Source organism: Coptis chinensis, chromosome 2 (assembly GCF_015680905.1).
Source record: "Coptis chinensis isolate HL-2020 chromosome 2, ASM1568090v1, whole genome shotgun sequence".
NCBI classification, from domain to species: domain Eukaryota; kingdom Viridiplantae; phylum Streptophyta; class Magnoliopsida; order Ranunculales; family Ranunculaceae; genus Coptis; species Coptis chinensis.
Genome location: NC_141457.1, coordinates 17,681,359 through 17,694,826, shown reverse-complemented (window position 1 = coordinate 17,694,826; position 13,468 = coordinate 17,681,359). Strand labels below are relative to the sequence as shown.

Genomic DNA, 13,468 nt, shown 5'->3' with positions numbered 1-13,468 from the left:
CTAACTAATTTTTGTTTACACAGGTTTTCTTTTCTCTTTTCTTCACTTATCCTACTTCTTAGACTTATCTAAACAGGTAGGCTGATTTTATTTTTTATTTTATTTTATTGGGTAAAGGATTTGTGGTTTGTGAAAAGGATAATGAAAAGGCTCAGTGGGGCGACTAGCGGAAAATATACTTAAGTTATAATTTCTGGCTAAATCGTTCCAAAGAGGGCCTAAATTCTCGCTTAGGATATAGTATGGTGATCAAACAAGTGGATGTGTGATTTCTCTACTCAGATTTACTTCTCCCTTGTGTCATTACTCATATATTTCACTCTTATTAGGCTTTAGGCTAGATGCTTACAGGATATATATTAAGTACTCTAACTTAGGTCTCAGAAAAATACTACAAAATACAATCATAGATGCTCATGCAAGATGTTCATGAAAAGATGCAATGACTATTACCTACATATTAATCTAAGCTTCAAAAATTAAATTCTAATTCAAGTATTAAGTGAGATTTCTAAACTAATATCATCATGGAGAAGTGAACAATACAATTCACACTGAGTGCATAGTATAAACTATTTTTATGATTTTTTTACTTTTCTTATTTTTATACGACAATTAATACGTAATATAAAACATAATATGTGCTTAAACATTTATAACGTATTTCTATACCACCCCCAAACAGAATCATATTTTGTCCACAAAATATGGAATAAAAATAAATGATAGAGAGTACTATAGAAACGTGCTTGTAAATGGGAGCACCTGAAACAGAAGGTTAATCTATACTAATATAAAGAAATAAAAATATACGCAACTCCTATATGAGTTCCTCCCGTTATGGGGATAACATGAAATAATAAATAAGGCTTGGGACATAAGCGAACTCTAACATAAATAAAATAATACCATGCCATAAGTTCACAAACCAAGCATGCGCATTTTGTGGCTCCTATACGATTAGCTTCTGAAATTCCGCGAAATAGTGCAATTTTATGAAATTAAGGTATCTATTGAACATACAATGTGCTAAAATTAAATATACCACCCCCAAACAATTTGGGAGAAGGGGGTTCATGAAATAATTCAATAGCACAATTAAATTACGTAACTAACTAACGTAGAATTCAATAACATAATTTAATATACTCGAATGGAGTAAACATGAAAGGCAAAAGGGTGGCAAAAAGTTTTGAAATGAAAGACCAAAATACGCCACCCCCAAACAAATTTGAAAACTCTTTGTAAGTTTGAAAATTTGTGTGGCCTACACTACAGAAAGGTGGTATGTTACAAAAAATTATATATGGGTCTTTTAAACTCAGATTCTCTAGGTTTAAGTCAGATTCCCCAGACTGTGTGTTAAAATATAAACTAACTTTTCTATCCAATGAATAATTATTTATGCTAGGAATAAAAAAGCTAGAATTTCATTCTTTTGATCAAAGTTTCTACTCTCAATTATCATGCAATAAGGGGAGTAAAGATTTGTTCCATTCCTAGTTGCTTAGACGTAATAATTATCCATAACTTTAACAATTCTACAATATCAATGAGAGTAATAATTTAATTATACTAATATGGTGAAAATAACTAATTAAGGTATTCTAAATTATACTATGGTAATTTAATGAAAAGATGTGAATGAGAAGAAGAGTAGTAGGGAGATTTGATTCCACCTTGATAAATACTTAATATGCTAGTGTAGATTTGTTGTAATCCTAATCTTTATGTTTTCACATAAAGGTTAGGTCTTTTTAATCCCTAATTATTCATGGCATCTCTACCAACTAATAATTAGCATGTGAGGCAATTTAAACCCATTCTCATGTTGAATTAACTACCTTCTAGAGTGGAATATCTTACTACAACTTATTCTATACTAACATATCAAGTCTTTATCAAAGCTTTAATAAAACCCCTCTAATGGAGGTTTAGCTATGATTCATTAGACTATCATGATTAAAAGAATAAGAATAAAACATAATGAAGAACTACTTTATTAAAGATAACTTGAATTAAATTAATGGTGGCTAGGCTAATAAAACAATAACTAGGGTTTAAAACTAAAGAAGAAAACTAATTATCAAATTTGAGAGAGATAATTAACTAAAGGGTAAGCAGAGTTAGAGTTTTTCCTTAGTCCTCTTTATATAAGAGAGGGCTAGGTTTACAATTTCAAGCATGGGCTTTGGAGCTATGTTTTGGGTAACTAAATCAAGCCCAAACCTAATTATTTAAGTCTAAAAAGGGTTTCTCTGCTGGAAATTACTGCAACAGCCTTTTCGTCCACTTTTACTCCTCTAATTGGATCAAGGCCTAGACCATTAAAAAGCCTTTTTCGAGTCAATCGTTTTAAAAATAGTAGGCCCAATTCCAAGGTCTGAGTCCAAAGATACGACCTACAAAAGTTCTGTTGACTTTTATGTTCTATTTCTGCCCGCGTTAACTTTGACTTTTCAGCTTTTACTGGGCTTTAAAACGACTTTTTATCCTTGAAACTTGGGCTTTAATCATAGAACTTCTTAGCGACCAACCTTTGCTCCTTTCTCTTACAAAAGTGACATATTTCTTCACATATTTGACTATAATACTTGAAATACACAAAAGCACATAAACAGTACTAACTCTTATGTATTATAAGCATAATTGGTCTAAATATAATATTATTAAGGGGTTAAAACTACAGATTTCGGCTCTTATCAAACCACCCCTAAAAAACATTTTGCTTGTCCTCAAGCAAATAAGAGAAATTAAAATAAGTGACTAAAAATGGAGTTCTCACTAATCTCATTTCGCCAAGTGTGATTGCATTAACCATATGCAATAAGGCCTTAAACCACTAGGAATTCCCTAGTGGACGAGTTATAGCCTCGTGAGAGTTTTCCAGAGAAGGTACTCACAAACTTCATCTATACTACAATGACTAAGAAATAAAAATTATTGTTTCCTTATTTATTCTCAGATATCTATACATCTCACTAGCAATAAAGACATAATAATCAATTAGAAACCTAAGCTAATACGTGCATAATAATCAATTATCTATGGATAAACATATATATAATGAGCTATGCTATGAAATGCAATAACAGGTCTGTTTATGAAACTTTGGAATAGCGTCCTTAAGTAGGTCCTCACAAATATGTCAAGACAAAAACACTCTGATTTTTTCACTCAAGTTTTGCTCACTCCAGTACGCAGTGGGCACACTTTACCTTACAAACTCAATGACATACAAGGAAGCCGAAGTCAATCAAACACATCTGCTACTTAATATCACACTAACCTATTCCTAATTGTGTTAGAGGTCTTTATTAGGTGTTACGGGGATTAGGTAATGGTTTAAGAATGAAGAAAATAGATATTCAAAAGGATAAGTATGAGATAATAGAATCTTCAAAATATGTAACTAGAGAAAACCTTGTTCTTACTTTGCTTCTACACTCGGTTTCCATCCTTAGCCTTTTTTTTTCTTTTTCTTTGGCTTTTTACTCCTTTGATTATGTTTTTAGAGTTCTAACTTTTATTTTTTTATTTTATTTTTTGGATGGAAACTTTCTTTTCTTTTCTTGTTTGAAGCAACTAACAAATTCTTGGTTTTCCACAGGTCTTTCTCTTTTCTTTTCTTTATTTCATCTCTATTCTCAGACTCATTCAAAAGTGGGTAGGCTGATTTATTTTTATTTTGTTTTTGTAAAAATGTAAAGGATTTATGGTTTATGAAAAGGCTATAGAAAGGCTCAGAAGGGTGACTAGCAAAAAATAATTTCATATAGGTTTGAATTTCTGGCTATATCGATCCAAAAAAAGCCTAAATTCTCGCTTAGAATATGGTGTAGTGATCAAACAAGTGGACGTGTGATTTCTCTATTCAGAATTTACTTCTCTCTTATGTCATTACTCATATATTTCACTAATATAAGGCTTTTAGGCTATATTGTCACAGGATTTGTAGAATAAGTACTCTAGCTTAGATTTCAGAAACTTACTGCCAATACAAACATAGATGCTCATGCAATATATTTATGAAAAGATGCAATGACTATTACCTACATATTAACCTAAATTTCTAAAAACTATTCTAATTTAAGAACTAACGTGAAACTTCTAAGCTACTATCATCACAGAAAAAGAAACAATACAAATATTCCTAAGTACATAGTATAAATACTTATTATTTTTTTTTTTTTTTTGCTAGAAGCAAGTGCATTTTATGCATATATATATCCTAATAGGTGCCTTAAATTATGCGTGCTTCTATGCTACCCCCAAACAAAAACATATTTTGTCTTCAAAGTATAGAAATAAGAAGGATAGGAAATGCCATGGAAACGCGTAAAAATTGTAAAACACCTGCAAAACAAGTTTAGAACATACTAATATAGGTAAAGAAAAATAGACATAACTCTATATGAGTTTCACCCGTTATGGGAATAACAAAAAATTAAATTGCTTGGGACATAAGCAGACACTAGCAAAAAAATAAAACTTACCTCATATCCATCATTTAAGCGTTGTCATCTTCTTCTATAAAGAAGTGAGGTTCCTTTACGTTCAGCCAAGCCATGATAATTTGCCAGGCCTCACGCCATTTATCATCAACCCGTGCTAACATGTTAAGCTTTACTCGGTCTGATGGGGTGTAAGGGGCAACCCAATGAGGTTGTAGCCTCCACCCCAGCCAAGTAATAGCACGAAAATATCGTATAATGCAATTTGTGGGTCGTATAATGTCAACCCTAACCCAATCCGTATTGCGGAATGCGAAATTAGGAAAGAAACATACCATGATGCGGCAAACCAAGACTGACATAAGAAGGTACTTATGCTTTATACTATGGGCTAGTGCCAAACTGGACACTAAGCTCTGGGGAATGTCATATAGCATACGTCCCTCAGCTAAAGCAAGAAAGACGTCACCAGCGGCATTATTTACAGAAGAAAACCGCCATTCCCCTAAGATATTCAGCATGATAAAGAACATGATAGTACCTACGTTAAGGGACATATTACCAAAGGCTACGTTATCTTGTCCTTGGTCCTCTACATGAAAAATCCCCGCCCCATAAGTCTCTTAGAAATACTCATAGTTATAGAGGTATATATTATCAGTCATATAGCCCCATGAGTTTCGAGACACAGGCATAGCCATCCTAACCTCAAAGGCTACAAAAATCTTGCTTAAATCCATTGTTTTACCATCAATGTCGACAAAGAACACTTGTTCCCCATCTGGCCGATAAAAGAACTTACAATGATCGTAGAAATAAGTAGTAACTTCAGGAGAATAAGTGTCATCAGCACTTACCAGTAGAGTCTGCCATCGTGACTGCACAATCCTGTCATGGAACCAGTATCCATAGGTGTCACTCTCGAGCAATTCTTCAAAAGACTGCTCCAGTATGATTTGAAGAGATTTCATAGCAACCAAATACACTACTAAACTCCTCGAAGTGAGTGTGGAAAATCCCAGAAAATAGAACTGGAGGTGTGTTAAGGTCAGGGCATGGGCGCGCTCAGCATAGCCTATGGAAGGGGCACGGGCGATCTCAATTCTAACTCTACGTTCTAGGTCCTTGGACGTAGGCGTGCTCTGTTATAAGGCAACAGAGAGGTTGTGTGCACTCCGAGTGTTGTATGTGGAATTAAGTGAGAGGTGAATTTGAGAGATGTTGGGTAAAGTTTAGAGCATCCCATGTATTTATATAACCCAAGTTTATTAATCTAAGGTCCTCAAGGTTCCCTAATTGATACGGAAAAATATGGTATAAAAAAAATCTTCTAAAACCAAAATAGAAACAGAGCAATCATCCAAATTTCTAATCCTTGAGATTGCACAAACCAAGAGTAGCTAATTCTAGCTACTCCATACTAGCAACATGCTCACACAAACCATATTCTCAAAACCTTGCAATATTAAATTTCAAATACTGGTGGATAGGGTAAAATACAATGCTAAACAAATAATACCACCCCCAAACAAGTCGAGAAGGTAGAATTCATGAAAAATAGATAGCATGCTTGGACAAAAATTAAACTAACTTGAAATTTAAATAACAACCAAATACATAATCCAATATTAACTACTTAAACAAAACAACTGGAATTCAAATTCTACTAAAAAAACGGGAAATTTCCTAAAACAACAATATTACAATCAATGAACTAGACACGAGATGAGGATAGCCCAGAGTCATCCGTCCTACATCAACGACGCTCATGCCTTCTAGAGTCCGTAGAAGAAGAACCGTCATGAGGTGGAAGGTGTCGTAAAACTTCTACTTGAAATGTACGTTATTGCTCCATAAAGACATCCATGGCTTCCCAACGCTCCGTATGAGTACGAGCTAGAGTCTCCATGTTAGCTTGGAGATCCTCGTGACTATTACCGAGCAACTCAATATTAGACTGAAGCTTATCTTGGTTACGGAGAATGGTACCTTGCCTAGTCTGGATAGCCTCACAAAGGTCACTAAGAGAACGTTAGCTTGTACGAATCGTCTCATACTCGTTATGCAGAGTTCGCAAGCCACGATAAAGTAATGAGACGCGGTCTATATCTGTAGTAGCTCTTTCCAAAGCATCTGCATCAAAACATGTCGTGTCGTCCTCATCTTCCTTATCCGATACCATCTCAACACCCTAACCTCAGGCAAATGCCAATCCCTTTGAATACATTCCCGATAAATACGTGCATTTTCATGCAACTTCAAATTAATATTACCAGTCTTCATAACACATCCCCAGTACAACATAACCTTCGTAATCAATGTAGGGAAGGCTGCAGTCAATTTACCAATTGCCCTAATCTCATTTAACAAAAATTTAAGGATGCAAAACCCATACCTCCTGTTCTGAAAGGTCTAGAGAATGTGCAGACAACTCAAATTGATGTCACTGGCTTTCGTGGTGGCAATAACATTCCTACCAACCCACTGAGCTACAGCCAGCTGGTTTCGTCTTAGAAACGTCTGATGAACACAATGCGAGCTAGCATTGTATTGTCCTTCCAATACAATCTCTGTCATCAAAGTACCGATTCCACCAAACTGAGATTCCTGCATTGTGACTATGATTGGTCTTTGGTTAATGCCAGTAATCTCAGACAACACAGCTGTAGTCAATTCCTTTCGACTACCATCCACCTTCACAAAAATCCGATAACCATCAATCTCCCTCTTCTTGTAAAAATCACTTACCAAATCAGTGTGATAAAAATCATCTGTACAATACTACAACCCTTCCCACTTCCTAATACACATTTTGTTACTTAAAAAGGGTCAAAATTGTTGAGAAGTAAAAACTTATTCCAGAAGAATCTTTGGGGTTTGAGGAGCCATTGAGTTTTGGATTTTGAAATTGGTGTGAATGCAAGGTGGAGGATAGTGAGCAAAGCACTCGATCAAAATTTCATTAGGTGTTTGTGTGGAGGAGGTTAGCTGGGCCAAGTTTAAATTTGGAGGCGAGCGCGGCGGCTCAAGGTTTTCTGGGTTCATGCTTGTTCTAGAGTTTTGGAGGGGGAGAGAAAAGAAACCAAAACTCGTATTTGGTTTTTAAAAGGGTGTCACATGACCGCGTAGGGTTTAATTGGTTTGGGCCCAAGCCCAAAACAAATCCTGTAATGCCCATACTGTCTTATTCCTCGTAAAATTTTAAAACTAAAATTCCCGATTCGTTAACGGCCCGATTTTTGTGAATGAACTATGAAAATGATCAGCAGAGAAGGTACAATCCAATGATCTATAAAAAAAAAACTCAAATCTAACCGTGGTTGACATATAAGAAGATGGAAAATGCCTCAAAATGTGTGAATGGCATAAGTTATGTGATCCAAAGAAATCTAAATTCATAGATAGTGTCAACCCAAATCAAAATATGACTAAACGGCATAAACAAGAATCTGAAGTTGAGCGATCAAGAATGGAAAGACCAAACGCCCTCCCCCCAAACAAAATTTTGAAAATAGGGTTTAGAAAATTTGTTTTAAAACGTGAGTCTTTTAAATTCAGATTCCCGAGACTTGCTAGATTACTGTTTATAGGGTTTTAATATTTTAATATTTTTTATGAATAAGGTTTAATATAATGGAAAACAATAAAACAATAAAGACATAAATCACTCCATAGAGGAACATGACTCAAAAACTGAGAAAACATGTAAGAGTGGAAAGCGTGAATTACGTTAAACGTGGACTTAGGATCCTTTACTTACAGCCACACACTCCAAAGGGAGGGCCCGATTATCTTAATAGTGCACTTACCAATATATGGAAATAAAAAGAAGTACACCAAACATCAAAGGTCAGTCCTCATAGACAAGGTCCTGTAAAAGGACATCCTCCACATCTGAGGACATTATCTCATGAAAATGTTTTAAGCATTGGCCATTAACTTGAAAGGTATTGTTGTCTTTGGGATTTACCAAGGTGATTGCCCCGTAAGGGGTGACTTCAGTAACCAGAAAAGGACCAGACCAACGGGTTTTTAATTTTCCTGGAAAAATATGCAAACGGGCCAGGAGTTGTAAAGCAAAACCTTTTGACCAACCACAAACTCTTTACGCAAAATTTGTTTATCATGAACACGTTTCATATTAGCTTTATAATCCTTCGTGAGATCATAAGAATCACTATGGATTTCTTCAAGATCATTTAATTGCAATTTGTGCTTGACACATGCCTCATCAATATTAAAGTTCAAGCTTTTTATAGCCCACATAGCACGATACTCCAATTCAACGAGCAAGTGACAAGGTTTTCCAAACACAAGTCTAAAGGAAGACATTCCTGTAAGAGTTTTAAAAGTTGTCCGATACGCCCATAAGACATCTGTTAGACGTTTAGACCAATCTTTTCGATTAGGATTGACTATTGTTTCTAATATTTCTTTTAATTTCCCTATTAGAGACTTCTACTTGGCCACTAGTTTGTGGATGATAAAGAGTAGACACCTTATGGGTAACTTCGTACTTCTTAACTAAATAAGCAACAACTCTATTGCAAAAATGTGTTCTGCCATCACTGATGATGGCTCTAGGGATGCCAAAATGGCAGAAAATGTATTCCTTAACAAAAAAACATAACTGTCTTATGGTCATTATTACGGCAAGCCATGGCCTCTATCTATTTGGAAATGTATAGTCCACGGCAACAAGATTATAAATAAAATCGTGGGAAACAGGAAAGGGACCCATGAAATCAATGCCCCATACATCAAAATTTCCTACTACCATAATAGGATTTAAATGCATCATATTATGTTTAGTGATATGCCCAAGTTGTTGGCAACGAACACACATCTTGTAGTGAACTAAGGCTTTGAAAAGGATAGGCCAATAAAAACCATATTGAAGAACTTTAGTTGCCGTTTTCATACCACTAAAATAGCCACCACACTTTTTGTCATGGCATAAAGATAAAACCTCTTTAAATTCCCAATGGGGAATACAACGATGAATAATCTGATCTGCACAATACTTAAAAAGGTAGGGCTCATCCCAGTATTATAGCTTAACTCTGACAAAAAAAAATTTACGTTCATTTCTTGACCAAACATCTAGAATAATATCAGAAGCTAAAAAATTCACAATGTCAGTATACCAAGGTGCAGAAAAAAAATAGAATAAATATGCTCATCAGGAAAAGAATCAGGTATGGACTCAGAATCACTATCACTGTAATTGGTTAGTTTAGATAAGTGATCTGCAACTATATTTTTGTTTATCCTTAATTTCTAAGGTAAATTCTTGCAGGAGAAGAATCCATCGGATCAATCTCTGTTTAGCATCCTTCTTGGCGATAAGGTACCTAAGAGCTGCATGGTTAGTGTAGACTAAGGTCTTTGAACCAACCAAATAAGGAAGGAACTTATCTAAAGCATAAACCACAACTAAAAATTCTTTTTCCATAGTAGTATAATTTCTTTGAGCATCATTTAAAGTCTTACTAGCATAATAAGTAACAGAGGACTTATCATCTAATTTCTGGCCTAACACAGCACCAACAACATAATAGTTTCATGAAAAGGTAGGTTTATCGTTAGATTTTTAAAAACTTCCCTAATCTTGCCAAAATTTGTATCCTTGTTTAACATGGCTAGTCTTTGGGGAAACGGTGGTTTCTCTCTATATTTAGCGTATGGATCAATAGAAATTTTAACCTTTGTCGCTTTCCTCTTGGGTTGTGGTTTAACTGGTACCTCTACAGGAGTAGGAACTTTAGTTTCTGTATCGATATCTAATAATTTTTCATTTTCAATAACCACTAGTGGTGTATTAATGGGCATAGTTACGGCGTTATCAACTACTTTGCCAGAACGCAGAATGGTGATGGCATTTAACTCACCTACGTTTAGATTTTCATTACTAGTATTACCAGTTACTTCAAAGGCTGTGTTTGGCGTTTTAAGATTAGATATAGCTTGACCTAGAAACACACCTTTTGGTTGGGCTTTCTCTTGGTTTAAATGTTGTATAGAATCATTAATGGATTGTAAAATCTATTGGTTAGCTTACATGTAGGCTTTGAAACGATCCGGTTGTGAAGGTGTAGTGGCCACAAGTGGTGTGACTGGAACTATTTCACGTTGATTATTAACGGGTGGGTTATGATAGCTATTATTAACCGGTATGATACCTCTATTGTTATTATTATAATTATTGTAATTATTATAATTCCCTTGTCCTTGTACTTGTCTTGGTGGAGCTTGGTTGTAATTATTTGCTGGCCTAATATTTTGATTATTAAACCCCGGAGGTGTAACTTGTTGATTATTTTGCCAACCGAAGTTGGTGGTTTTGTCTCCAATGTGCGTTAGGTTGGCTATTAACGGAGAAAACATTATCCGACTATGATGGTGGTTGTGATAGTTGTTCATAGACAAGAGGACAATAGAAGTCAGTATGCTTAAGGCTGTAACAGAAATTACATGGAAGAGAGTTGATGTTCATGACAGGAGTAAGCTTATGTTGAATAGAAATGACTTCTACCTTTTTTGTGAGAGATTCGATTAGAGTTCTAAGTTCGGGATCAGTTTTATCCTTAAACATACTGGCAGCCTTGGTTGTGGAAGAAGAATTAGCGGAGCGGGGGATGTCATTACCCCCCTCCCCAGTTATTATTACGCTTAGATTGATCTTCTAAAAACCTATAAGCCTTTGAGGCTCCTTTATTAAGGAAACTACCCCCAGTCATTATATCAAGAACCTCTTTATAATGATGTAAAATCCCTTTGAAAAAGGCACAAACAAGCCTGTCTTTCACAAGGTTATGATGTGAACATTCAATGAGAAGATCAGTGAAACGATTCCAGGCCTCTGAAAAGGATTCATGAGGATTCTGGCAGAAGAAATGAATCTTTTGAAGCATTTCATCGGTCTTCAGCGGTGGGTAAAACTGTTCTATGAACAATTGAACAAGTTTGACCCATGAGTCCACAGAATTAGGTGTTTGGGCAGTTAACCATCGGCTAAGGTGAAAGGAAACACCCTTAGTTTAATTTGTTCTGAACCTATGGTAGGATGATGAAATGTGGTAAGATCTTGTTCTATCCTACGCATATGCTGATAAGGTTTCTCGTGGTCTAACCCATAAAAAACCGATAACAAATTAAATATATTCGGGGGAATTCGAAAATCCCCCACTAGGTCTGCAAGAACGATGCAAGACTTAGGGCTATCGTTTAGGGCTTTGTAAAAATCAGAGAGAGGATTCTCTGTTTCTTTAGCCATTGTTGCAGGTGTAGTGTGTGATATTCTAGATAGGCGTGTGCGTTGATGTTTACGATAGATAACGTTAGATGGTTTACTCTTACCGGATCTTAATCTCATGCAAGGTTAAGGACAATATAATAATAATAAAAAATAAAAAAAAAACCCCCCAGTAGCAGCAGTCAAACAACAACCTGATATACTAGAATTAAAACTCCTCTAACAAAAGAGACGAGGAGTGAAAGAAGGAGTACCTGAATGCCTCCTTGCTATGCGTATGAATAACAGCTTTGATAAGTGATCTCAGTGTATTGAAGAAGTTCGGAACACTGAATAATAAAAATAACTTGAACAAAACGAGAGCTTGTGACTAAACTGTGAATCGGGTTTTTTTTAGAAGGGGCTCGGGCGCGCTCAAGGTATTGTTTCGAAAAAAAATTCCAAGAGCAAAAATCTCATTTTTGCTGAAAAAAATAAACACAATGATAACACAAACAATCAAGTGGGTGGGTGAAGTGGGATTTGATAAAATTGAAAACATGAATGGAAACTAATCTAAACACAACTAAGATGTGAATGAGAAGAAGAGTATTAGGGAGATTTGATTCCACCTTGATAAATACTTAATATGCTAGTGTAGATTTGTTGTAATCCTAATCTTTATGTTTTCACGTAAAGGTTATCTTTTTAATCCCTAATTATTCATTGCATCTCTACCAACTAATAATTAGCATGTGAGGCAATTTAAACCCATTCTCATGGTGAATTAACTACCTTTTAGAGTGGAATATCTAACTACAACTTATTCTACACTAACACATCAAGTCTTCATCAAAGCTTTAATCAAACCCCTCTAATGGAGATTTAGCTATGATTCATTAGACTATCATGATTAAAAGAATAAGACTAAGACATAATGAAGAACTACTTTATTAAAGATAACTTGAAATGAATTAATGGTGGCTAGGCTAATAAAACAATAACTAGGGTTTAAAACTAAAGAAGAAAACTAATTATCAAATTTGAGAGAGCTAATTAACTAAAGGGAGAGCAGAGTTAGAGTTTTGCCTTAGTTCTCTTTATATAGGAAAGGGCTAGGTTTATAATTTCATGCATGGGCTTTGGAGCTATGTTTTGGGCCACTAAATCAAGCCCAAAACCTAATTACTTAAGTCCAAAAAGGGGTTCTCTGTTAGAAATTATTTCAACAACCGTTTCATCCATTTTTACTCCTTTGATTGGATAAAGACCTAGACCATTAAAAATCTCTTTCCAAGCCGGTCGTTTTAACATATAGTAGGTCCAATTCCGAGGTCTTAATCCAAAGATACGGCCTACGGAAGTTCTATTGGGTTTTATGCTCTATTTCTGCCCGCGTTGACTTTGACTTTTCAGCTTTGACTGAGCTTTAAAATGGTTTTTTCTCCTTGAAACTTGGGCTTTAATCATAGAACTTCTTAGCAACCAACCTTTGCCCCTTTCTCTTGCAAAAGTGACATATTTCTTCACATATTTGACTACAATACCTAAAATACACAAAAGCACGTAAACAGTACTAACTCTTATTTATAATAAGCATAATTGGTCTAAATGTAATATTATTAAGGGGTAAAAACTACAATTTTGGGCTCTAATCACTGTGTGCACCCCCAAACAAAGAAGAAACTGGGGTGGCACAAGATGGATGATGCATGGTCAACTATAAACTAATAGTCAAAAGAGTTTGGGGTCTAGCCATAAAAAATATGATACTAATTGC

At 35.2% G+C, this 13,468-nt stretch overlaps 1 pseudogene; it reads right to left on the bottom strand.

Annotated features, from left to right (window-relative positions):
- Window positions 1-13,468, bottom strand: part of LOC147515174 (uncharacterized) — a 55,525-nt pseudogene that overhangs the window by 18,444 nt on the left and 23,613 nt on the right.